This window comes from Felis catus, chromosome F1 (genome assembly GCF_018350175.1).
Source record: "Felis catus isolate Fca126 chromosome F1, F.catus_Fca126_mat1.0, whole genome shotgun sequence".
Taxonomy (NCBI): domain Eukaryota; kingdom Metazoa; phylum Chordata; class Mammalia; order Carnivora; family Felidae; genus Felis; species Felis catus.
In genome coordinates this window covers 59,947,118-59,974,237 of record NC_058384.1, presented here as the reverse complement: position 1 = coordinate 59,974,237, position 27,120 = coordinate 59,947,118, and the positions used below count along the sequence as shown (strand labels likewise).

General features: G+C 44.8%; 1 long non-coding RNA gene across 4 annotated transcripts; it reads right to left on the bottom strand.

The window, feature by feature from the left end:
- Positions 1-16: 16 nt before the first annotated feature.
- On the bottom strand, positions 17-27,060 carry LOC102901175. Of its 4 annotated transcripts, XR_002739058.2 has the most exons (5): positions 26,842-27,060; positions 26,266-26,350; positions 15,058-15,072; positions 12,761-12,897; positions 10,186-11,411 (listed from the first exon to the last, which is right to left on the bottom strand). It is a non-coding gene; the product is annotated as an uncharacterized LOC102901175 (long non-coding RNA). The 4 variants fall into 4 exon arrangements; XR_006591395.1 differs by lacking the exon at positions 10,186-11,411 and adding an exon at positions 17-78 and having other exon boundaries at positions 26,266-27,060; XR_006591394.1 differs by lacking the exon at positions 10,186-11,411 and adding an exon at positions 5,186-6,412 and having other exon boundaries at positions 26,266-27,060.
- Between the last annotated feature and the right edge of the window lie 60 nt (positions 27,061-27,120).

The window sequence follows — 27,120 nt, the reverse complement described above, 5'->3', positions numbered from 1 at the left end:
CTGCTTGGGATTCTGTCTCTCCCTCTCTCTCTGCCTCTCCCCTGCTGGTGCGCTCTCTCTGTCTCAAAATAAATAAACCTTAAAAAAAAGAAATAGAGAAGTGTCAGTATTAACTTGTGAGCTATTTTATCTAAAATATTCCCTTGCTCTGTCCACTGAAAAGTCCACAATAAAAATGGTCAACTCAGTATCAGTGAACATTCCTAGTGCCAATATTGTGGTCCTGAAATATATTTACCACTAAAACAAAAAAAAAAAACATGGCTTCTGGAAAAAATGGCTGATTCCAGGTCTGAGGCAGGAAAGATAAAGATGAGTCTGGAACACCTCATAGAAAATGAGAAAGTTACAGGGTACCTGGGGGGCTCAGTCGGTTGAGTGTCCAACTTCGGCTCTAGCCACGATCCCTCAGTTCCTGAGTTCAGGCCCCGCATCAGGCTCTGTGCTGATGGCTCAGAGCCTTGAGCCTGCTTTGGATTCTGGATCTCTTTCTTTCTCTCTCTCAAAAATAAACATTTAAAAAGTTTAAAAAATAAAAAAGAAAATGAGGAAGTTATAGGGGCACCTGGGTGGCTCAGTCTGTTGAGCATCCCACTTCCGCTCAGGTCAAAATGTCATGTTCGTAGGTTTGAGCCCCGCATCAGGCTCTGTGCTGACAGCTCAGAACCTGGAGCCTGTTTCGGATTCTGTGTCTCCCTCTCTCTCTGCCCCTCCCCTGCTCGCGCTCTGTCTCTCTGTCTCTCCAAAAAATAAAAAACTTTTAAAAAGTTAAAAAAAGAAGAAAAGAAGGAAGCTATGAATGCCCATTAGAGTGGTATAAACAGGATGCAGGAGCCACTCATTGGTAAAGAAGGAATAATTGGTGCATCAAGAAAAAAATAATTGCAATCAACTGAAATGCATCAGATATGTTTATCCATGGGTTTAAATTACTTTTTAAAAAACCCTATGTGATGGGGCGCCTGGGTGGCTCCATAGGTTAAGCAAGCATCTGACTCTTGATTTCAGCTCAGGTCATGATCTCACGGTTTGTGAGATCGAGCCCTGTGCCCAGCTCTGCGGTGACAGCACAGAGCCTGTTCAGGATTCTCTCTCTCTCCTGTGCTCACTCTCTCTCTCAAAATAAATGGATAAACTTTAAAAATAAATAAATAAAAATTCCCTTATTTGATCATCTTTGATGGACGATAAGGGAGCAACATATTATTGAGAAATGGTTAATAAAGGGAAAAAAACGGATGTTTGTTCTGCCTTTCCTATGTGAACTGAATTATTAGGTAACCAAATAGTAGAAGGAAGTTCTTTTAATAGATGTATTTGAACTAATAAGTGAAGGAGTGATTAGATTAGAATAACCTTTTGTGACTCCTGACGTACACTGAGCATTGGTGGTAGTTAACCTCACACACACACACACACACCCCTACACACGTACACATGCACAGACCTACCTACACATGTACACCCGTGCACACACATGCACGCACTTCACACATGCACACAAACAGTAAACATTTTATGTGCTGGCTGATGGAAGAACACTATAGCATCTACAAAGTGCTCTAACCAAAAAGATAATAATAATAAAACCTGAACCCGATCAAAACTCTGAATCTAACTACCAATTTACAGGAAAGACAGATGACAAGAGAGCATGCTAAAGTGTACCATGGGATGGAAGGAGCAAAATCTAGACTATAAGAATCTCTATCAGTCAAGCAATCCAGTTTATTCAATAAATAGAATGCAAGGTGGGAGAAAAGGTGGGGGAAAAGTTATAGATTAAAAGAGATTTAAAAGACATCATTTTTTTAAACTGAAACAACTAAACTCTAGTGTTCAGGGATGCACACATGGGTCATAAAACTTTTTCTAAAAAAGCAAAGTTGTAGTATCCATAAAACTCAGGATGAAACAAATTTTTATAAAGCACTGGAAGAGTCTGAATTTTTTGTAATATTTCTAAGACTGAGTCCCTTTATTTTTTATTAAAAAAATTTTTTTAATGTTTTTTTTTTAATTTTTTTTTCAACGTTTATTTATTTTTGGGACAGAGAGAGACAGAGCATGAATGGGGGAGGGGCAGAGAGAGAGGGAGACACAGAATCGGAAACAGGCTCCAGGCTCTGAGCCATCAGCCCAGAGCCCGACGCGGGGCTCGAACCCACGGACTGCGAGATCGTGACCTGGCTGAAGTCGGACGCTTAACCGACTGCGCCACCCAGGCGCCCCGAATGTTTATTTATTTTGGAGAGAGAGAGACAGAGCGTGAGAAGAGGAGGGGCAGAGAGAGAGGGAGACACAGTATCCGAAGCAGGCTCCAGGCTCCGAGCTGTCAGCACAGAGCCTGACGCGGGGCTCGAACCCACAAACCATGAGATCATGACCTGAGCCAAAGTCAGATGCTCAACCTACTGAGCCACCCAGGTGCCCTAAGACTGAGTCCCTTGAATGCAAACAAACAAACAAACAAACAAACAAAATGGAAGAGATCTTGACAAGATCAAATTTAAATATTAGGGACATGACTCAGTGATGTTTTTCAAACTTTTATTGACAGTGACCTAACAGAAAATATATCTCTTATATCATGAATCAGTATACATGTACCTGTCCCAGCTCAGGATTTTCCAAACTTTTCGGAATGGACCATGAAGTCAGTTTAGGGGGCTGTGACCAGCTTTTAAAAATATCAAACAGGAGGGGCACCTGGGTGGCTCAGTTACTTGAGCATCTGACTCTTGATTTTGACTCAGTCATGATCCCAAGGTCATGGGATCAAGCTCTGTGTCAGGATCATGCTAAATGTAGAGCCTGCTTAAGATTCTCTCTCTCTACCTGCCCCTCTCTCCCACTCATGCTCTCTCTCTTTCTAAAATAAAAAAAGTAAAAACAAAACAAAACAAAACATTAAAATATCAAATAGGAAAGAATAGAACAGAAAATTTAGTCCATCCGACATAATTAAATGAAGTATGATTTTATGAAAATTTATTTCATGTCTATCTGTGTATGAACATGTATATTGAGTTGCAATGTAAAATCTATTTCTTCTCATGAGAAAGTGGTCCAAAAAGATTGGATGTATAACCCCAGCTGTTTTCACAGATTGGGTTTCATTAGTCTTGATCAAGTATACGATTGCTACGTTGAGATCAGCAGATACCCGAGCCCCGACGGCCTTCAGAGCGGTGTGGACCTGCAATGCTGCAGACCACACGTCTTGGGAAACAGCCAATCAGACCCTTCCCATCCTGTCTACATTGGTGTGGAAAATTTAGTATGACACCAACTTTAGGACCCGTCGCTGGGTGAGAAGAGCTTCCGGTTTTAAAGGCCAATCCCAGGGATTTGCCACATCTATGTGAAAACAGCACAAGTTTCTGCAATCTGGTTTGGTTTTCGCCCCGGGACGTGCATGTGCCTGCAGGTACTGGTCTCCCTGATAATCTTGCAACGTGTCCAGACCCTGAATCGATTCACTCAGCTCCTCCTTTATGCAACCCTGCCTCCTCTTTTGAGGTCCCCTACCTGGCACTTTCAAAGGGGTTTTTGGTAATTTGTGGCTGTATTTTTAAGTAAATTTACACTTATGGGTAAGCAATAGAAGCTTCCAGTTCAAAACCTTCACAGGTAGAAAGCCTCTCCTTGCACCCCTGCCTTCCAGCCACCAGGTCCTCAGGGAGGCAATAGATGTCACTAGTCTTTTCACCGCGCACCAACCACTCCCACATCTTGATGCTGGCCCAGAAAAGAGGTTCCTGAAAACTGGTTTTGCAACCCGTGGGCTTTCAACACCTGAGGGATGAGAAAGTGGGGAGAGAGAGCTGGCAGGGTGCCTTGAGTCCCATGCCTACACTCTCAAGGCATCGTTCCAGAACATTTACTACCTGTGTTGTCATTACCTATTTATGAGTCTCTCTTCCCTCCTGAATGGTAAGTCTCTTGGGGGACCGCATGGGCTCCCCTTGGCCCTGTGACAGCATCACCTTCTTCTGATCCGTCCATATCTCTGGGAGTGGCTCACCATGGCCTTCAGAGCCCGCATGCTGGCCCCTAGAAAGGAGGTGTGCCCTGGGAGCTCCCCTTGAAAACCCTGCCTGGTGCCCCTCCTACTTCTAACTTAGGACCCCGCACCACTAAGCTGCAGCTTAGTATAATCGGTCAATAATCCGCCCATCAGTCTGTTTTCTCACAGCGATCCACCTCCCTCCTTCTCACAGGTGTTCCCACAAGACTGATGGATGGTCCAGTGTCACCAGGGTCACCTGGGGTGCTGCTCCAGCAGCTCACACCTCACACACCTGGGCATGATGCTAAGTGAGCAGAGCAGACACCTCCTGGGATGAGATCACTTCCCAGGCTGTGGGCACTGGAAGGGTCTAGGCATGTTCAAAATGGATCTTATTAAGGCCAACCACAGACCCTTGGGGACAAAGGTTAGGAGAATATCTCTGGCCCAGAGCCTGAGTAAGTGGCTGCTGTGAAAAGAGGGTCACTGATGAAGTAAGGGCACCAGCAATGAGGGAGAGAGAGAAGTCGGAGCAGGTCAGGCCCCAGCACCGTGGAGCACTCAGCAGGGTAGGGGAGAGGCACAGAGGACTTGCAGATGGACCATGGCTGAACTTCCATGAATGTCCTAGGACCATCAAGGCTAAGCCCTGGGAAAGAATGTCATGGAAAGCCGGGATTCCGAAGAGGGGCATGTAACAAAGGGCACAAGGCATCCCAGCAAAGAGGGTTGGAGCACACAGCACACAGGCTTCTTCATGGAAGAAGGAGGAAGGTTATTTAACTGTACAGTGTGGAGAGGGCCTGGGTTCAGGGTGATGAAGGTCAACTGTCATACCATACAGTCAAGAAGCAATGTCCAGGGGCACCTGGGTGGCTCAGTCGGTTAAGCATCTGACTCTTGATTTCAGCTCAGGTCATGACCTCACGGTTTGTGAGATCGAGCCCCCACACTGGCCTCAGCACTGAGCGTGGAGCCTGCTTAAGATTCTCTCGGGGCACCTGGGTGGCTCAGTCAGTTAAACCTTCAGCTCTTGATTTCAGCTCAGGTCATGGTCTCATGGTTCATGGGATAGAGCCCGCATTGGGGTTCCACTAGCGCATAGTCTGCTTGGGATTCTCTCTCTCTCTTTCTCTCTGCCTCTCTCCTGCTCACACTCTCTGTCTCTAAATAAATAAATAAATAAATAAATAAATAAATAAATATTGGAAGAAAAAAAAAGATTCTCTTCCTTGCCCTCTGCCCCTTTCCCTCTCTTAAAAAATATAAAAAATAATAATAATTAAAATTGATGTATCAAGGAGCAGCACACATATAATACACAGAGGTAAGGAGGCAACCATGAGAAAAATCAAATATAAAAAGAGTCCAAGAGTGGCTGCTCCAACACAGGCCAGAAGGATCAGGTGGCCCCGGGACTGTGGCTTGCCTGTACTACCTCATTTATTTAACAACTGTGCCTGAACTACGGTCATGAACATTTTACAAATAAGAGAAGGATGGCTGCCGTGCCTGTGAGAGAGCTAACCATCCAAAATAGTAAAATTAAAGCATATTGGGTTATTTAAAGGCCTTGTTCTTTCCAGAAAACAGAGCCACTTCTCCAAGGTGGAAGGCAGCCAGATTCACGACATCAGTTCCCATTTCTGTGAAGCAGGTCACTGCTCACCTCCTTCCCACAGCCATGGGAAACCAGATGCCTGCAGCTTGGTTCCACTGTTAACCACTTAAATTAAGAATAATTAATCAGCGAGTCACTAGGTACACGACTTCTTTCAAATGAAATCAGACTTTGCCCCAAGATACTGGGCCGATTATGTATTATTTGCCTAACGTGCAGTTTTATGTGTGCACAGAGCATTCCTTCCCAATCAAGAATCTACAAGAACATTACACCTTTGTACGCCTGGCACCTACAACCCACTACCCTTTGCCAGTGGCCACACATTCACCTTCCTTCCACACAGCCCTGCTCGGATGCACTCCACTGCCTGTATGCTTTGTGCCTGAGTTTAGCTTTGACTCTTTGGTTGAGGAAAGAGAATGCTTCTGCTTAGTAAAACTCAGGCAGTGAGCAAAATGTAAAACTGTTTTAATGCTGGGGGGAAAAAAAACAGACATCCGTGAAACAAAATAGAGAATCCAAAAATAGACCCAAATACATATGGCATTTTAGTTTCTGGTAAAGGTGACATTTTAAACAAGGAGGGGGAAAAACACGGATCCGCTGACAAATTGTTAGCAAGGAAAAGCTGGATTCCTGCCGCATCCTTCCCTTTCTGGCGCCTCAAAGATTTAAATCCAAATTATCAAAGACGCAGCATGTGTCAAGGAGCTGAACATAAAATAAACCACAGAATTTCAGAAAGAAAGCACCAGTGCACGTTCGGAAAGGTCTTCCTAAGGAGGATATAAAAACAGAGAGGCCATAAGGTAAACAATTGGTTAAATTTAAATACACAATGTTGGGGCGCCTGGGTGGCGCAGTCGGTTGAGCGTCTGACTTCAGCCAGGTCACGATCTCGCGGTCCGTGGGTTCGAGCCCCGTGTCAGGCTCTGGGCTGATGGCTCGGAGCCTGGAGCCTGTTTCCGATTCTGTGTCTCCCTCTCTCTCTGCCCCTCCCCCGTTCATGCTCTGTCTCTCTCTGTCCCAAAAATAAAGAAACGTTGAAATAAATAAATAAATAAATACACAATGTTTTTTATGGACTAAAAGCAGCCCGAACAAACTCCAAAGACCAGTGTTAAACGAGAAAAGACAGCTACAACAATATCTGGCAGCAAAGGGCTTATGTCCTCAACTGATAAAAAGTATGTATGAGCTGGTAAGACAAAAATGACAAAACGGTATGAAAATGGGCAAAAGATAAGAACCGGCAGCTTTTAAAGAAAAGGAGTTTCAGCCATGAAATCCAAATGAATAGATATTAAAACTTACTAATAACTAGACAGGTGCAAATCAACACAAAACGAAAGAGCTGTAAAATTGGCAGACACTTAATATTTAAGGACAGCCAATGTTGTTGAAGATGTGGGGGAACTAGGCTCTCGTGTCCTATTGTGGGAACATAAAGTGAGGGATATAAACATGGGGAGGAATATTTGACCATAGCTATCAATATTTACAGCACCTTGACTTAGCATTTCCACCAAGAAAGAGATATCCTCTAGGCATATTTACAAAAGCTTACCAGGAGAGTCTATGAGGTTGGGTTCCTTATACTGTTTGTAATAGCAAAAAAAAAAAAAAAAAAAAAAAAAAAAAGGAGAAGGAGAGGAAGAGCAGGAGGAGGAGGAGGAAGAGGAGGAGGAGGAAGTAGAAGAAGGAGGAGGAGGAGAAGAAGAAGAAAAGAAAATTTTTAAGGGGGAGAAAAGGAGAGAGAGAGACTAGACTGTCCATCAGCAAGAAACTTGTAAGAATAATTAAATGTCTGACGATGCCAAATGGTGGCAAGGTTGTTGAGCAAATGGGAAGTGTCCTCTTCTTGGGGGTGTGGGGAGAATGGGTGCTAATGTTTAGAAACAGTCTGGTACTACCTAGTGAAGTTGATGCACCCCTGACCCAGAAATTCAAGTCCTAGAGATATATCTTTAAAAATTGGTACACATGAGCATCAAAATACTTCAATAAACATGTTCATAAAAGCATTTTCCACAATAGGCCCAAAAGCAGAAACAATCCAAATGTCCACCATCATTAGAATTGGTTTTTTTTTAAGTGGGATTAAGTTACACAATGGAATTCTACTATAGAATAATGAAAATGAATACATTCAGCTACCTGCCACAACATGTGTCAATCTCGTAAATATAACATTGAGCAAAAGAAGCAAGAAACAACAAAACTCATGAAGTATGGTTCCATCCAACTAAAGCTCATCAACAGAAAAGTAAACCACCTTCTATGGAAATGCATCCGTAACGGTAAATTTTTTTTTAAATGCAAGAAAATTATTATCACAATAATCAAGATAGAGTGACTTCTACTAGGTAAGGATAAGGCTGTAATTGAGTAGAAGTCTACTGGGGGCCTTTGGGTGGTAGCAATGTTCTATTTTTTGACCTGAGCAGGATCTAAGTCGTGTGTGTGTGTGTGTGTGTGTGTGTGTGTGTGTGTGTGTACACCATACAGCACAATAAAATAAGGATAAAAGAAATTCTAAATGTATTATTGGAACATCCTTATGATGAATACAATGGCATCATCAAAGAAGAGACGAAGATAGCTCTTGAAGTGCTCACGCAGAAGATCTCTAAGATGCACTGAGTGAAAGAAGCAAGGTGCCAAAGCATGCATGGCAGAAAGAAAGTCCTGTAAATAAAACTGAAAGAATGGCACAGAGATAAGCAACAGATAACGGATATGCACATATATATATATATATATATATATATATACACACACACACGTTTATGTATAAACAGGTATGATATAGTGATATCATATATCACTATATATATCATATATCACTATCATATATCATATATAGTGACACAAAGATAGATAACAGATTGATAAATATATAGATAACCGGTTGATTCATAAAAGCACTGATATATGAGAGACGCATAAATAGAAAGATAGATAGATACTTTGATACCCAGATGCCTATATGGATACCTAGGGAGATAAATGCATGGAGAAAGACCCATACATAGATAGATGATAGACAGAAAGACGAGTACATCGATACAAGGATAACATAGAATGATAAAAACATAAAACATACAAAGGTAATAAATAACAGATATATTAACTCATAGATACGTAGATGCAGTGATAAGTGGATAGACCCACAGATAACAGTCAGGATAGACCCACAGATAACAGTTCGTGTGTGCAGGTTTTGTTTGTTGGGACTGGGGAGGGAATTAGAAGACAATTAACAGGGGTCGCCATCATACAACATTGCAATATACATCCATAAAATATGACATGACATTACTTGGGAGTATATGCCATTTTGATAAGTTGTTTAATATATCATTTAAAAAATATATTTTCTTCTATATTCATAGGATAAAAAAGATGGCAATAGTGTACCACAAATGTTAAAATAATAATGCCTGCTAACAGAATTGGGGACAATCTTACTCCATTGTGCCCCTCGTTTAGGTTTCCCAAAACAGCAACAATATTTTTTATTTTAAAATATGCCTGTATCGAATTAAAATATAAACAAAACAGACATACTTGACTTAAAAAAAAAAATAAAAGGACACAGGTGGTCATTACTCCCTTTTTCATTCACAACTTTTCACTTGGGTCTTTAAACCGGGAGGGGTGACTACAGCTAGGGTCCTAACTAGCTTTTTATCTAAAAAGCTGTGTGAAGTGGGCGGCCTGGTCTTTCTATTCCCCTGCATGACTGTCTTTTGCTCCAGGGCCAGGGAATTTGACAGCAGAGAACGAGTCAGAGAGGGGGCAGGCCCAGAGCCTGTCTTTGGGCAGGGCTGAGACTCCACTCACTCACAGATCAGAAGCCAAATCGAATAGCTCAGCAAACCACAACAGCATTGCTCAAATATTCATTCATTCACTTACTAGCTAAATATCTATTGGACACCTACCAAACGCTGAGATGGCCCTAGACCCTGGGAACATACAGATCAAGTGTCTTCCTGTTGGGCTATTACATCATAATGGAGAAGAGACACAGTAAGTGGATACGTTATCATAAAAGGTTAGGGATTAAGAATTAAGCAAACACAGGAGACATTAACCAGAGATTTGCCTGTTTCAGGTAGACTGTTCAAGAAAGGCCTCTCTGAGATGGGGACTTGTGCACAGAGACTCAAAGAGAGGAAACAATGATGCAAAAATTGGGGTGGGGGGGAGCATGCTAGGTGGTAAGGAAAGCAAGCCTAAAGGCCCTGAGGTCAGAGCAGGCCCAGTGCATTTGAGGAAAGGCCTGAAGTCCACCGTGGCTCAAAATAATAAGAGAAGATGAAATTAGGGAGGTCAGCAGGGGCCAAATCAAATAGGGTCTTCCTTGTGAGCTCTGCATTTTATTTTCTGTGTGCCATCGCAGTGACAGCCAAACTTTTATGTGACGCTTGCTGGGCTTTCCAGGGGTTTGAGCCAAACGCATGCTCTCCTGAAGCACTTTGGGAGGTGTTTCAAAGACAACCACACACCACATCTCCCCTCTCCCCATCCCAACTGGATGTATCTCCCCCGTGGCTCCCTTGGCACAGGTTAGTACTTATGACGGCTTCCTCCCTCCATAGCCCCGGCTGAGCTCACTCTTCCCTCCACGTAGCAGTCCTGCTCTGCCATCACAGTCCTTATCTCGTTCCACAAGAACCCCTGACGCTCCCTCTTATCAAACGTGCCGGGAGCACAGGCTGCCCTCTCCACTCAGCAGCCTCACTTCACCTCTGCACCAGGAACACAGCAAGGCAGCCTCAGCGCCTCCGCATGTGGGCCACACAGTGGTTCCCTGTGTTCACCAACTGCAAGAGACATCTCCCCGCTCCTCAAGTGGTCCCAAAGCAGCCCCTCTCCTTGGGCCAGTGTTCTTCAACCTCGACACCAGTGACATTTGAGGCTGTGTACTTGGTGTTCCTTGTGGGGACTGTCCCGTGCCCTGCAGGATATTTAGCATCATCTCTGGCCTCTCTCCAATGGATACCTGTAGCCTCTCTCCAGTCAGGACAACTCCAAATGTCTCCAGACATGGCCATCGCCCCCTGTGTGTGGAAGCCACTCCCCTCCATTGAAGAACCACCTTCAGGGAAAAGCGTGCTTCCCTGTGGGAATAGGCGTGACTCACCTCGGACTCAAAGTCCAAGGCAAAAGCTCTTAATCAATCTTGACTCCACCTTGACCTTTCCAGATTCTCTTATAGCCTAAATGGTGAAGGTTCCAAGTTTGCAAAACCAGTTTTCAGGACTCTTTTCCAAGGACTGCAAAGGCCCCCTGCCATCTTGCTGAGAAACAAGAGTATTTAAAACCAGAGTCTTGGAGCCTCAATCAAAATGGAGACAGACAGAAATGGCCCCATTCTCATACGCTATTCTCGAACCATTTCATGAAAAATGAAGGCAGCATACCTACACATCACACTAGCATTTAGTAGTACAGTGTCTGCATAGAATATCTCTGGGAGGATTCACAGGGGGCTTGAAAGATAATTGGTTTTTTCCAAGGAAGGGATTGGACAAGGTGACCGGACAAACAAGGACAGAAGGCTTTTCACTTTCATAACTTGTGAATTCCAAACCATAGTATTATCAATAACACTACTTTTCAAAGGGAAAAAGAACGAAGGATTCAAAACAATGGCAACTTTAGAACCTTAAAAGGAGAGGCAGAAGTGCTTAGGACAAAGCTCGTGTGGAGAGCCTGAATTCTAGAAGGCAAGATGGACCAGCTGTTCTGTGGTCCCAGCATGTCCTGGGGTAAAAAAAAAAGGAAGTAAATGGAAGCGACTTGTGTTATTTTTTTTTTAATTTTTTTTTTTTTAACCTTCATTTATTTTTGAGACAGAGAGAGACAGAGCGTGAACAGGGGAGGGGCAGAGAGAGAGGGAGACACAGAATCGGAAACAGGCTCCAGGCTCTGAGCTGTCAGCACAGAGCCCGACGCGGGGTTCGAACTCACAGACCATGAGATCATGACCTGAGCCGAAGTCGGACGCTTTAACCAACCAAGCCACCCAGGTGCCCCACGACTTGTGTTATTTTTATACAAATATTGCAAGTCCACGGAATTTTCCCTCTAAAGGACGGATTTCAAAGCTTGGCTTTTTCTACCAGAGGACTGCAAAATCAACGTATTCATTCATTCATTCTTTTTTTTTTTTTCTTAATTTACTTATTTTGAGAGGGAGAGTACGTGAGTGGGGGGAGGGGCAGAGAGAGAGGGAGAATCCCACGCAGGGTCTGCAATGTGAGCCCAGACCCTGATGCAGGGCTCAATCTCACAATCTGTTGAGATCATGACCTGAGCTGAAATCAAAAGTCAGAGGCTTAACTGACTGAGTCACCCAGGCATCCCCATTCTTTCTTTCTTTCAGGCGCTGTTCTAGGTGCAGGGGAAACAGCTTTGACCAAGACAAAAGCCCAGGTCTCATCTATTCTAATCCAGGGAGAGGTCAGAAAAAATGCAAAAGAAGTGAGTAAACTATAGTGTGTTAGAGGGTAAGAAACACCCAAGAGGAAGAGGACATCATGGAGGGTATATAAGGAGATTTAGGTGCAGAGGTAGGTACTAAGGTTTTAAACAGGGTGATCAGGGCGAGAGGCTTCAATAAGAAGATGAGTTTTGGGAGCATCTGGGTGGCTCAGTCGGTCAAGCGTCTGACTCTTGACTTCAACTCAGGTCATGATTTCACGGTGCATGGGATCAAACCCCACATCGGGCTTTGCACTGACAGTGTGGAGCCTGCTTAGGATTCTCTCTCTCCCTCTCTCTCTGCCCCTCCCCTGCTCAGGCTTGCTCTCTCTCAAAATAAATAAATAAACATTTAAAAAAATAGCTTAAAAAAAAAAAGATGATGATGATGATGGTTTTTGAACAAAGTCCTGAAGCTGTTGAAGGAGGGAAACTTCCAGACTCTGCCCAGAAGGGCCCTGTGCCTGGGCTTGGGCTCTGCTGTCACAGTCGTGAAAATCTTAATGATGTTCGAATAAGGAGCCCCACGTTTGCATTTTGTACCGGGCACTGCAGTGTATGTAGCTAGGCCTGCTTCCAGATAATCTGGGGAGTACCTATCCATGCAAAGAGAATGGCAAACACCATACCTGGAGTTTCAAGGAGTAAGGACGCCAGGTGACTGGAGATGGGAGTCAGGACAGCGACAGGCTGATGCACCACGTAACACGAGACCATCCTGAGTGCTGGGCTCGCCCTCTGGGTGAGACAGAGAGCAATCTGTGGGCTTTGGACAGGGGGTGACAAAACACGTGTTTTAAAAGGATTACTCTGGGGGTGCCCGGCTGGAGCCTGGTTGGAGCATGCGACTCTCGATCTCACGGTTGTGAGTTCGAGCCCCAAGTGGGGTATAGAGATGACTTAAATAAAAACTTTGGGGGCACCTGGGTGGTTTAGTTGGTTAAGCATCCGACTTCAGCTCAGGTCAAGATCTCACAGTTCAGGAGTTCAAGCCCTGCGTTGGGCTCTGTGCTGACAACACAGAGCCTGGAGCCTGCTTTAGATTGTGTCTCCCTCTCTCTCTCTGCCCCTCCCCTGCTCATGCTCTGTCTCTCTCTCTCGCTCTCAAAAGTAAACATTAGGGGCGCCTGGGTGGCGCAGTCGGTTAAGCGTCCGACTTCAGCCAGGTCACGATCTCGCGGTCCGGGAGTTCGAGCCCCGCGTCAGGCTCTGGGCTGATGGCTCAGAGCCTGGAGCCTGTTTCCGATTCTGTGTCTCCCTCTCTCTCTGCCCCTCCCCCGTTCATGCTCTGTCTCTCTCTGTCCCAAAAATAAATAAAAACGTTGAAAAAAAATTTTTTAAATAAAAAAAGTAAACATTAAAAAAAATTAATAAACAAATAAAACTTTAAAAAATAAAATAATATAAAAAATAAAAATAAGAAAATGATTACTCTGGACTTTTACTGAGACTACGTAAGACAGATGGGCAGGAGTGGGATTAAGGTGACCAGTTCAGAGGCTGTTATTGCCCTAAATGACACTGGACATGGCTTGGACCAGAGTGCTCTTAGTGCAAAGGTAGTGAGAAGTAGTCAGATTCTGGGTGCATTTTGGAGCATTTGCTAGATTTTACACAGTGTGAGAGTTGAAAAGAAGAGTCAATGATGCTCTAAAGTTGGCCTGAACAACTGGAAGGATTTGGGAATGCACAAGACTGTGAGAGAAGCAAATTTTCCAGGGAATGTGAGGAATCCACTTAGAGATTTTTTTTTTAAGTTTCTTTATTTTTTGAGAGAGAAGGAGAGAGAGAGAGAGAGAGAGAGCGCGCGAGCATGAGGAAGGGAGGGGCAGGAAAAGAGGAAGAGAGAAGATCCCAAGCAGGCTCCCCACTGCCAGTGCAGAGCCCAATGCAGGACTCGAACTCATAGACCGTGAGATCATGACCTGAAATCAAGAGTCAGACACTTGATTCTGACTGAGCCACCCAGGCACCCCTCACTTAGAGATGTTTTAATTTTAAGGTGACTAATCCATCTTTAAGAAGAGATGTCAGGGGCGCCTGGGTGGCGCAGTCGGTTGAGCGTCCGACTTCAGCCAGGTCACGATCTCGCGGTCCGGGAGTTCGAGCCCCGCGTCAGGCTCTGGGCTGATGGCTCGGAGCCTGGAGCCTGTTTCCGATTCTGTGTCTCCCTCTCTCTCTCTGCCCCTCGCCCGTTCATGCTCTGTCTCTCTCTGTCCCAAAAATAAATAAAAAACGTTGAAAAAAAAATTAAAAAAAAAAAAAAGAAGAGATGTCCAATAGGTCATCTGTGTCAGGAGTTCAGGGGAGAACCCAACTGACAATGTATATTTAGGATTCATAGGCTCAAATGGACGAGATTTAAAGTCATGGGAGTAGATGAGACACCATACAAGCGTGCAGACAGAAAAGCAGTTCGAGGGGTGAATTCTGAGGTGCTCCTGTAGTAGAGGTATGAACATGAGGGGGAACCAGCAAAGGGAGCCCCTAAAGCATGCTCCATACAGAAAAATTACCACCCTAATAGAGCCTGACAGAGAAGAATATCTTTCAATATGTTGAAAAATAAGTGGCATGCAGCCCTGCAGATGCTTCCAGTCTTGACATCAATCCAGGCTTTGGTAGCAACTCCCAGTTCAGACAACCCATTAGCAGAAGAGCCGTGAACCCCAAGCCATGGAAATGACTGATTACTAATATTGTTGTGGTGGTGGTGGTGGTGGTTAATAATTTCAAAAGAAGAAAGAGAAAGAGTGTCTGGACTTGTAGGATGACCAATGATCCCAGGTGCCCTGAGCCCGAGGCGATCCCCAGGGCACAGGATTTTGAATGCTAACACTGGAAAGTCCCAGGCAAACAGGGATGAGTTGGTCAACCCAACCTGGTATCAGTCTGTCATTCAAATTCAGTCCTCCCAGCTACTTACCTCGTGTTTTCTCATCTGTAAAAATAGGAGTAATACAGCATTGTTATTAAGATAAAACAAGAATATTGCACATCAGAATGCCTGATAGTAGGTACTCAATAAATAGTAGTTATTATTTATACTGGAAGAAAGACATCACTAGATTATGGCAAGCAAAGTATTTGGGGTTCACGATTATTTTTTAATTTTTTTAATGTGTATTCATTTTTGAGACAGAGATAGAGTGTGAGCAGGGGAGGGGCACAGAGAGAGGGAGACACGGAATCCAAAGCAGGCTCCAAGCTCTGAGCTGTCAGCATAGAGCCCGACACGGGGTTCAAACTCACAAACCGTGAGATCATGACCTGAGCCGAAGTCAGACACTCAGCCGACTGAGCCACCCAGGCACCCCTGGGTTCACAATTATGATGCTGACTTACGAAGGAACGCTAACACACGTTCATTATATTCCATTTTGACACCAATTATCGTTAAGAGGTAGAGAGGTCATGACGTGAAATAGAGGAAGCCCAACACAGTATTTGCTTCTGTCATAAACAGAATTTACACCATCATAATATTAACACCAGTTATTGACTTTCGACTTGTAGAACTGAACAACAGATAAATTATGGGAGGGGCGCCTGGGTGGCTCCGTCGGTTGAGCGTCCAACTTCAGCTCAGGTCATGATCTCATGGTTTGTGAGTTCGAGCCCCACATCGGGCTCTGCTGACAGCTTGGAGCCTGGAGCCTGCTTCAGATTCTCTGTCTCCCTCTCTCTGCCCCTTCCCTGCTCACACTCTCTCAAAAATGAATAAACGTTAATAAAAATCTTTTTTTAAGTTGTAAAAAAAAAATTATGGGAAAGCCAGTTTCAAAACAAGTTATAAAGAAGCCCAACACAATATTTGCTTTTGTCATAAACAGGATTTACACCATCATAATTTTAACACCAGTTATTGACTTTCGACTTGTAGAACTGAACTATAGATAAATTATGGGAAAAATCGTAGTTTCAAAACAAAGTAAGAATGTTATTAATCTGGATTTTGTCAAATAAATCTATAGCTGTCAAAAGAGGGGGATGGGGGCGCCTGGGTGGCTCAGTCGGTTGGGCGTCCAACTTCAGCTCAAGTCATGATCTCGCGGTCCGTGAGTTCGAGCCCCGCGTCGGGCTCTGGGATGATGGCTCAGAGCCTGGAGCCTGCTTCCGATTCTGTGTCTCCCTCTCTCTCTGCCCCTCCCCCGTTCATGCTCTCTCTCTGTCTCAAAAATAAATAAACGTTAAAAAAAAAAGCGGGGGGATGAAAATGGGGTAAAGAGGGGCAGAAGGCAGTAGAGGCATCAAGGTTCACAATGGGAAATTAAACACTGTCTCTCGTTTGTGCACCAAGAGGTCGAGATTTCAATGTTTCGCTTAAAGACGCCCGATTACAGTGGAGGAACGGAGACGGGAGTTAGAGCCACTTTGGAAGGTGGGTAAGTGGTGAACACATTTTAAAGGTGATGGAGGTGAACTAACTCCTCTCCTACTAGGATGGCAAGGCGTAAAGTGGATACAGTTAAAAAATGGTGTAAGGTTCTTGTTGGGAAATATGGAGATACCACCACAGGGGAAAAAAAATAGAAAGGTTTAAAGTTGTACCTGGGGACCGGACGAGTTGAGGCAGGAGACCACCTCATAGGTGAATCAGCACTTTCATGATAATCCTTTCTCCATCCCTCTCTCCCCTCCCCCCATTCGACTTTAATAATATGCATTGACTCTGTTTACAAAAGCTTAAAAGTAAAAAGAAAACAAAGACTGTAAAAATAACTGCCCATTCAAAATAATTTTTTTAAAGGATATTAAGTGCTTTTATGCATTCAGCCTTTCAGAAAACTGAGCTGTTTGGAGTGACTCATTCTTTGGACGTGTTAAAAAAAAATTTTTTTTTCCCTACTCCACCCAGTCCCTCCTTCCTTCTGAAGCCAGGCCGCTGTCTATACAGTCACTGAAAACTAGATTCTCACACTTTGATCGCACTTGAACTATTTAGAGAAGACTGACCAGTCAAGCCGTCACTGGGCACACCACTGTATTAACCTGCTCGAGCTGCCATAACAGAACATCACAGCCCGGTGGCTTAAACAACGGGAATTTCTTTTCCCACGAGGCTAAAGCAAGGTGTTGACCAGGCTGCAGACCCATCCGGAGCTTGGGGTCCTCTTCCAAGTTCATCCAGGTTGGGCCAGAATTCAGCTCCTTGCCATTGCGGGACCAAGGTCCCTGTTTTCTTGCTGGCTGCCAGCTGGGCATCACTCGGGGCTCCTGCAGCCCACCCTCAGGGGTCAGCCAGGTGGGCCCCCCATAAGCCATCTGCCACAGGCTCGGCTGTTGGCTTTGGTCCAGGCTAACAGGAAAGTGCCTCTAGAAACGGAGCTCGCCTGATTTGATCTAATCCACAGATCCCACTCAAATTTTGTCAGTCATCCTAATAGTATCTACTATAGGTCTAGGATCTCATTCAAGATCACACCTAACACTTAGTTGTCATGTGTCTTTAGCCTCTAGTTCCTCAGTGTTTCCTTATCTTTTGTGGCCTTGACCATTTTTAATGAGAACAGGCCAGTTACTTTGTAGAAAATCCCTGCTAACGATCGGATGTTTGTGTGCTCCCTAAATACGTATGTCGAAACCCTAACCCACATTGTGATGGTATTGGGAGATGGGGCTTTTGGGAGGTAATTAGGTTTAGATGAGGTCATGGGGGGGGGACCTCATTATGGGATTAGTACCTTTATAAGAAGAGGGGGAAATCCCTCTCTCCTGCCTGTCTCTGTCTCGATCTCTGTCTCTCTGTCACGTGAGGACAAAGTGACAAAATGGGCGTCTACGAGTCAGGAAGTCTTCACTGTGATCTCAGCCTCCAGAACCGTGAAATAAGTATCTGTTGCTTCAGCCACTCAGTCTATGGTATTTTGTTATGGCAGCCTAGCTGAGTAAGATAGTCCCACAGTTTGGATTTATCTGATATTGCCTTCTAATTACATGCAAACTATATATTCTTGGTAGAAATACCCCAAAAGTGATGCTATGTTCTTCTAACGGCAGCCTATCAGCAAGTCCACACTATTTATCCCAATACTGGTGGTATTTTAACATTTATAAGATAGTGTCTGTCAGAATTCTCTATGGTAAAATTAACTGGGAAGTATTTGCCATTAATTAATAAACATTTAACGTGACGTCTGTGTGGAGACGACTTTGAAATTAGGCAAATATTCGGTCCCTCATCAAACATTCACCCACTGGATTTAGCATCCATTAATGAATCTGACCTGAATCAATTATTACTGTAACGATTGCAAAATGCTTCTAGTTCTATCATTCCCTCTGCACTTATTAATTAGTATCATACTGTGCAGTTTTCCCTTCTTATTGATTGACTGATTCAGTATGGACTCATGGGTTTCTACTTTATTCAGCAGATTATATTTGTTACTATTACTATTTGTTTGTTGCTCGAATTTTCCCAGACTTAGCCAGTGGAAGCTCCCTTAAGCTGATTCTTACGTCCTTATGACATACCCCATATTACTCTTTGAACAATTTTTACTTTCTGGCACAAATATATCTTTGAGGCTCAAACTTTACTTGTTTTTTCCATATCTGGAATCAGCCATTTACCCAAAGATCCCTGGTTCCTTTTAGTGGAAAATGGTATTTAGAAACCAAGATCTGGGGGGCACCTGGGTGGCTCAGTCAGTTAAGTAGCCCACTCTTGATTTCAGCTCAGGTCATGATCTCAAGGTTTGTGAGTTTGAGCCCCACATTCGGTTCTGCACTGACAGTGTGGAGCCTGCTTGGGATTCTCTCTCTCTCTCTCTCTCTCTCTCTCTCTCTCTCTCTCTCTCTGCCACTCCCCCACCCATAACCCCTCTCTCAAATAAATAAACATTAAAGAAAATAGAAACCAAGATCTGGGCACTGGTTATGCTCATTGCTACTGGGATATTATTGCTTCTACACCCTCGCAGGAGACAGAACTAAAAATACGTGAACACACATACACATTGCCTATAAATGTGTGTTTATGTCAGTCTACACATACTGACAACCATGGGTTCACAAACATTTCCAACTCCAAACCATCACCACAGGGGTTTCTCCAGCCTCTGCTTTTCCACGTTTTGTCATTTCCTTCTCAGATCGTGAGAAACTGGATTCCACTGTTCTCAATCTTTACTTTTTTGGCCAATTCCTCAGTGGTAACCAATCTCCTGACCACTCGCACAGTCTCCTTTGGCCGTAGCCCTGGCAGCCCCAGCCACGTTGGCTGAGCCATTGGCCCTGGTCTCACCAAACACATCAACCACAAAGGTCGAATCCTCAACCCTAGCTGTCCTGACTGGCTAATTCTTTGGCATGGGCACCACCAGTCTTGCCAGCCGATTCCCCATCCCTAATTCTACAGACCTTGTTGAGGGCGCCAGAGATGACTTTTTTAAAAACCCAGAGAGTGCTGCCATGATTAAAATTGTTTATTGCTGGTGGGGCACCTGGATGGCTCAGTCAGTTAAGCGTCCAACTCTTGATTTCAGCTCAGGTCATGATCTCATGCTTTGTGGGTTCAAGCCCAGCAGAGGACTCTCTGCTCTCAACCCAGAGGTCACTTCGGATCCTCTGTCTCCCTCTCTCTCTGTCCCTCCCCCTCCTCTCTCTCAAAAATAAATGTTTAAAAAATTGATTATTACTAGAGAAGAAAAAGACCTCAGTGGAACAGAATAAATAATCCAGAAATAGACCTAAACATGCATGCATTTTATTCCATACTAAAGGTGTCATTTCTGATTAGTGGATTTACAGGTAATCTAGTCAGTGGCATAAATAAAATAGTGTTGGGGAAATTGAAGAACTGTTAGAAAAAATATGAGGCTGGGCTTATAATTTATTGTTTATACCAACATTAATTACAGATGGATCAAAGATTTTGAATAAAATATATCCACATAATTTGTGAATAAAGCGTAAGTAATTTATATATTCGATCTTGGAGTGGAAAAGGCTTTTCCCAGAAGGAAAGCAAAGCCAAGGGGCTGTAAGGCAGAAGTCTGATAGATGTAACCACACAAGATTATAAATTTATGAAATTTCTCTTCGATCAATCAATACGGCCTAAAATTCACTGGGGCTGACAAAATAATTTCAAATAACAAGTGCAAAATAGAAGAATAAGCAAAAGATATGCCGGCAGCTTCAAGAAAATAAAAAGGTGGATGGGTAATCCTTCCCAGGCTTGCACCAAAGTAAGAAAAATGAGAACCAAGACAAAGCGACGCAGTGCTTCTCCCATGAGAACGGAAGGCAGGGCTGCTGATCGGAGCCACAGAGGCTGGGACACTTTCCACACCACTGCCCCACACCGCACCTGTCTGGTTGAGCATGGGCATTCTTGCCTGCTGTCGTGGACTCAAAGTGCAAATTCATGAATTCTTTCTGCAAGAAAATTTGGCAGTTGATTTCAATATTTAAAACGTGCCGACCTGGGGCGCCCGGGTGGCTCAGTCTGTTAAGTGTCTGACTCCGGATTTCAGCTCAGGTCCTGATCTCTCGGTTCGTGGGTTCGAGCCCCACATCACTCTGTGCTGTCAGCACAGAGCCTGCTTGGGATTCTCTCTCTCTCTCTCTCTCTCTCTCTCTCTCTCTCTCTCTCTCTGTCACACACTCTCTCTCTCTCTCTCTGCCCCTCCCCTGCTCACACTCTCTCTCTCGCAAAATAAATATTTTAATTTTTTTTAAATAAATAAAATGTACAGACCTATTAACCCAACCATCCCAACACTAAGAATTTACCCTAAGAATATACTGGCAAAAGTCGCCAGGTGTCTCTTCAACTCTTCTAGGATGTTGACTGCAGCCTTTTTCATAATGAGAGAAAAAAAAATGGAACCAACTACACGAGGAGCTGGCTAAACAAAGTATAGGTACATCCATCCTCTGAAGTAAAATGCCACCTTTAAAGAGAATGAGCTAGTGCTCTAAGTGCTGATATGAAAAGGTTTATGAAGACTTTATATTGTTTTTTTTTTAAGCTAACTACTGTGAGTATAGGAGAAACCCCTTTGTATTAACAAAATTTTATATAAAGAGATCAACACAGGGGCACCTGGGAGGCTCAGTCAGTTAAGTGTCTGACTTCGGCTCAGGTCATGATCTCACGGTTTGTGGGTTTGAGCCCCACGTCAGGCTCTGCACTGACAGTATGGAGCCTGCTTGGGATTCTCGCTCTCCCTTTCTCTCTGACTCTCCCTCCCTCCACTCCTCTCTCAAAATAAATTAATAAACTTAAAAAAGAGAGAGAGAGGGCGCCTGGGTGGCGCAGTCGGTTAAGCGTCCGACTTCAGCCAGGTCACGATCTCGCGGTCTGTGAGTTCGAGCCCCGCGTCGGGCTCTGGGCTGATGGCTCAGAGCCTGGAGCGTTTCTGATTCTGTGTCTCCCTCTCTCTCTGCCCTTCCCCCGTTCATGCTCTGTCTCTCTCTGTCCCAAAAATAAATAAATGTTGAAAAAAAATTTTTTAAATATTAAAAAAAAGAGAGAGAGAAATACAGATTTGCAGCTACTCATAGACTTTTTTTTTCTAATTTATGGAGGCTACTTCAAGACCATCTGAAACAAACATAGGAGGAAGGCGATACCCGTATTCTGATCTTTCCCTCAGAGCTGGGTTCCTTCGGACTGAAAAGCTTTAATGCGGTGGCCTTTGAGGAAGGGCAGTTTTGTCTCTTGCAGTTTGAGGTATAATCGAGAGATGCCTCCAATTCTGGACTTTTCCTACCCTATCTGGTCCTTTTCTGCTTGAAAATGCGTCAGCTCCTGCCTGGACACATCTCATAATTCAGGTCCACAGGGGAGCCTGGGTGGCTCAGTCGGTTAAGTATCTGACTTCGGCTCAGGTCATGATCTCACAGCTCGTGAGTTCAAGCCCCACATGGGGCTCTGTGCTGACAGCTCAGAGCCTGGAGTCTGCTTCAGGATCTGCCTCCGTCTTTCTCTGCTCCTCCCCTGCTCACACTCTCTCTCTCCCTCTCAAAAATAAACATTTAAAAAAAGAATTCAGATCTACAACCCCTTATCCACAAATGTGAAACCCAAAAAGCTCTGAAAAATAAGTTTTACTGTAGCTCATTCCTGTAACTCCACGGCGGTGAAACTCGACCTAAATTGGCGTGGGTTATTTTTAATCTCTATTTATCCTTGCTCGTGTGAGTAATCATGCATCTCACTGCAGAAATAAGAATATGCTTGATTATGGGGTGCTATCCCAGACTCTGCTGGGGAGTTTTGTGCTACACTCTATAGTATCTGCCCTCTTAACTTCCTAAATTTAGAAAAATTTTGAATTCTCAACAGCATCTGGCTCCAAAGGGTTTGGACCTGTACCTTGCTAAAAGCAGCAACGTGCTGCTAACTCACCCTAAAATTCTGGTTCTTTCCAACTTCCATTCCCATTATTATAGGCTCAAGAGGAATCTGTATCTGCCTTCCTGGCTCTCTCGGGCAGTGTTTTGCCAACTCTATTTCCCCAGCGTGACAAGGATCTGCCTCACTGGCTGGTGCCCAGATACCAAGTTGATGATACATTATTTTGGATCTTTATTATGGCAGCCCTCCACTCCTGGTTCTAATTTCTACGTATTTAGAATAGTCTAAACTGCTATCAATACGACACCAAATGAAACGGCTCAAGCAAAGTAAACCTTTACGTTCACGTGACGTCTGGGGGAAGCGATTCCCCGTCGGTGAGAAGCTCTCTTCTGCGTGGTCATCCAGGGACCCAGGCTGACAGCTCTGGCCCCCGAGGTTACTCTGGCCTCCACCTGCTCACCACCAGCTTGAGAGAACTCACCTAAAACATTCCTCGAGGGAGAACTGTCACCTAGAGATAGCCACACCTAACGACGAGAGAATTTAAGGAATGTAGGGTAGCCCGAGAATCCTTACCAGCTACCATTAATGAAGAGCCAAACATTCCTGAGCACGCTCATTCTAGCCACGAACAAGTCTGGCTAGATTGTTCTTTGGGATTTTTAGGGATATAAAATATGGCAGAAATGGAAGAGGGGGGACCAGTGATCATCTGTTAAGGGCAGGGCATGATTTTGGGGTATATCTGGAGGACGGTGAATGAGAGCCCGTGTGGTGCGTGAGGAATATGAACAGAAGAGGAAGCCATTAGATATATTACTTGCTGTTCCTCCTTTACCAACCTCTAAACGTTGAAAAACCCAATAGTAGGGACCTCTGATCTGTCCTGAACTTCATTCTATTCTCTCTACATGAGACTATAAAACCCATGCATAGATCTTTGATTTCCAAAAGCTCAGACCCGACAGCTAAACTCTTCTAGCAACTCTTTATCTTCTGAATCAATATCTAATAAATAAATATCTGAATAAATATCTAAGAGGCATCTCAGGATAAAATGCAGTTAGAGAGACTGGCTAATTGTTCCTAAATCCTCATCTTATGCACCCAACTAAGCATTTCCTGGCTTCCCATGATGCTAGATGAAGGCATAGAGCCTAGCAGATCACAAGATAGAAAGGGCTTAGATTCATGAATAAATGCAGAAAACATTACTCTCTGAATACCCGCATTGAACTGCTTTGTGAACAAGAAAAGAAAAATCTATTGTGTTCAGCCATTCCTATTTTAAAGCTATTTGTCCAGCAGCCGTTAGCCTACCCAGGCTACAGACGTCCAAAACTGAACCTGACTCTCCTACCCAAATTCCTGCCCCCACCCATCTCCTCTACCTACTGTGGTAATTCCTTGGTAAGTGATGCCTTTCTCCATTCTATTGCTCAGAACAGAAGCCTTGACTTCTCTCCTTTCCTTACCCACACATTGAGTCCACAAGCAAGGGCTCTTGGTTCTCTCTGTATTATTTCAGTCTGACTACAATAGCAAACCCAAGCTCGCAGTGATTCACAATAAATATTTATGGCTCACACACGTCTGTGACTGAGCTGGGCTTCGCTAACTTTGGTTGAGTTCAGCCCAGTTTGGCTCCAGACTGCAACGCAGGTTTGGGTCTGCAAGCCATGCTTCTCATTCTGAGACTCAGAGGGAAGAAACAAGGGATTCCTGGAACACGCTCTGTTTTCATGGTGGGAGGGGCAGCAGCACAAAAGAGAGAGCCATTTCCCATGCCTCATTGAAATTGCAGTCACCATCTGTAATTATACTGGTTTTATTGACAGTTTCCCCTATTAGGATGTAAGTTCTATTAGTGCCTGGCCTCTACTAGGCACTTAGAGGTTTGTTAAATTCATGTTAAATGAGAGCATTCTGGGCAAGTAGTTTGCGTCTAGGCTGTTAAGGATCTTGAAATGCCCTGTTTGAGAGTCTGCACTTTCATTCTGCAGGCACTGGTCAGTCATCAAAGGTTACTGTAATTGTCCAGCTCAGAGGATACTTAAGGCCCAAACTGAGGCAGAGGGACTAGTAAGAAGACTGTCTGGGGTGCCTGCATCAAGAATCAGTAGCAGTAACAACATTTATTAAGCGCCTACAGTACTCCCAGACTCTGTGCTATCTTCCTAACAAGCCAAGCAAAATAGGTGTTACTATACCAGTTTTGTATCTGTCTACAAGGGCAAAACGAATTTCGGAGAACTTGTATAATTTCCCCCAGAATCACATAGCCATTAAATAAATGGCTATTCTGGGATTCTAGCCAATCCCCAAGTGCAAGAAATGAAGCCACGTTTCTAGTTAAGGTCATTATTTAGATAATGTCCTTTGCTGAAATGCATAAAGGTCTGACCGCAGCTTTGGAGACCCTGTGAGAAGCCCATAGCGCAGTTAAGTGGTTCTTCATGAAAACAGAAACGGCCGCGGGCTAACTTGCTGAATAGGATAGTTCTTAGAAGGCTGTGGGGGCTCACAGAGTCCGTGACGGCCTGCAGATACAGGCTTCATAAAAAGGCCAGGAACCCAGGGGACTTCCAGAGAGCTGGGCCACAGGAATGAGTCATTCATGCATTCTTCTGACACTCCTCTCCCCTCCCTTTTTGTTCTGTTTTGTTACAGTCCCCACTCCTGTTTGTAATCTTTGGTTCCACTGGTTTTCTGGTTTCGACAAAGTCTGGTTAAGCCAGCTCTACCTCCTCCCCCTACCAAAGCCTCACCTGTCATGAGATTTTTTTTTTAATATTTTAAAATGCTTATTTATTTTTTGAGAGAGAGAACAAGGGGGGGGGGCGAGAGAGAGAGAGAGAGAGAGAGAGAGAGAGAGAGAGAGAGCGTGCGCGCACGCAGAGGATCCAAAGCGGTCTCTGCACTGACAGCAGAAAGCTTGATGTGGGGCTTGAACCCATGAACCCTGAGATCAGGACCTGAGTTGGATGCTTAACCCACTGAGCCACCCAGGCACCCCTATAATGAGATTTTTTAAAAGAAGGTCCTCAGCAGTGAAGTACTTGTCTGTGGTCAGAGATAAGTGAGAAAGGAAGGGGCCAGAATGAATGCTTCCGGTTCTTCACTCCTTTTACCACCTCAGGCTGCCTCTGCTTATAGAACAATCAACAGTAACTTACTGAGTTTCAGCTGCTGTAACAAAAATACCATAGGCTGGATGGCTTACATGGAAAACTTATTTTCCTAAGTTCTCCAGGCAGAGAAGGTCAAGATTAAGGTGCCAACAGATTGAGTGTCTGATGAAAGCCTGCTTCCTGGTTCACAGACTTCACTCTCTCATATGTGAGGTCTGCTCTGTCCTCACATACAGCAGAAGGGCCAAGGGAGCTCTCTAGGGTCTTCTATGAAGGCACTAATCCCATTCACCAGGGCCCCACCCTCATGGCCTAATCACCTCCCAAAGGTTCTATTTCCAAACACTCACTCTAGGGACTAGGTTTCAATACAGAAATTGGGAAAAACACAGTCTATACCAGCAAGGGGGGAAATTTTCCCTTACTAACCCACCACTTGCTTTCCGACTTTCTTCTTTTCAAAGTTCAACCAAAACAAGCCCTTTACACCCAACATACCAGAAACTTTTAAAACATAAGGCCTTCTTGTACCTAAGACGTTGAAAGCATGAGAATGGAAATCGGTGAAACACCAATGAAGATTTTAGGAGCCCTCAGAAGACCTCGAGCTCTAAGGACATGACAACACAATAAAAAGGAAAAACAAAGAAAAAAAAAAAAAAAACCCTAGATTCCAGCCTTTCCATACCTTGGCTTGGAATCCTTCGGCTCCCAAGCACACTCTCCTAAAGGGGAGACGCAGAGGTGGTGGCCATTGGTGATATGCGGGGCATCTAGAGGAAAGGGGAGAGGGACGCACTTAAAACACGCGAGAACTGGAGACCCTGGTGCCTCGTGGGGTTGGCTCTTCCGGCTGAGTTCACAGCACTCAGAAGCAAGTTCTACCCCTTTGGGCCGACCCCGCCTGCAGGCCTGTCGGGGTCTCACCGCCTCGAGCCCGCTCCAGGGCTGCGCACGAGAGCGTAACAGGGGCCCGTGCGCACTCCCGAAGGGCTGTGGGTCCCCGAGGCGGTGCAATGTCGCTCCCAGAGGCGGACCCGCGAGGCGGGCCCAGCCGAGCCGGCTGGCGGGAGCCGCGGGCGAGGGCGGATGCGGCCGCCACGCGGGCTGGGCTCCGTTCCGCCCTCCGCAAAGTTGACTACAGCAATACTTATTAGCGAGGGAAATGTACAGGCCCCGACATCCCTAAATCCTCTCACTCGGCGAGTGTGGCAACTGAGCGCCTGCCGCGTCCCAGAACTGTGGCCGGACACCGCCAACCCACCTCGGGACCCCGGCGCGGGGGCGCTACCACTTGCCGCGTACTCGCCGCACAGGCCGCGCACGCGCCTAGAAGCGAGCTACGGTGGCTCTGCTGGGGACAAATTATTCACGTGCTACTGTTCTGCAACCCCAATCCGAAGAGTGTACACTGGCTGGGACAGTTTGGGAACGCGGCCACGGAGCCATTTGTGGAAGGGGACTAATAAACGGCTTGGGGAGTAGGTGGGGTAAGTGCGTGGACAGGCGTGAGGAGACAGAAAATTCAGTCTCCGCGGCCTAA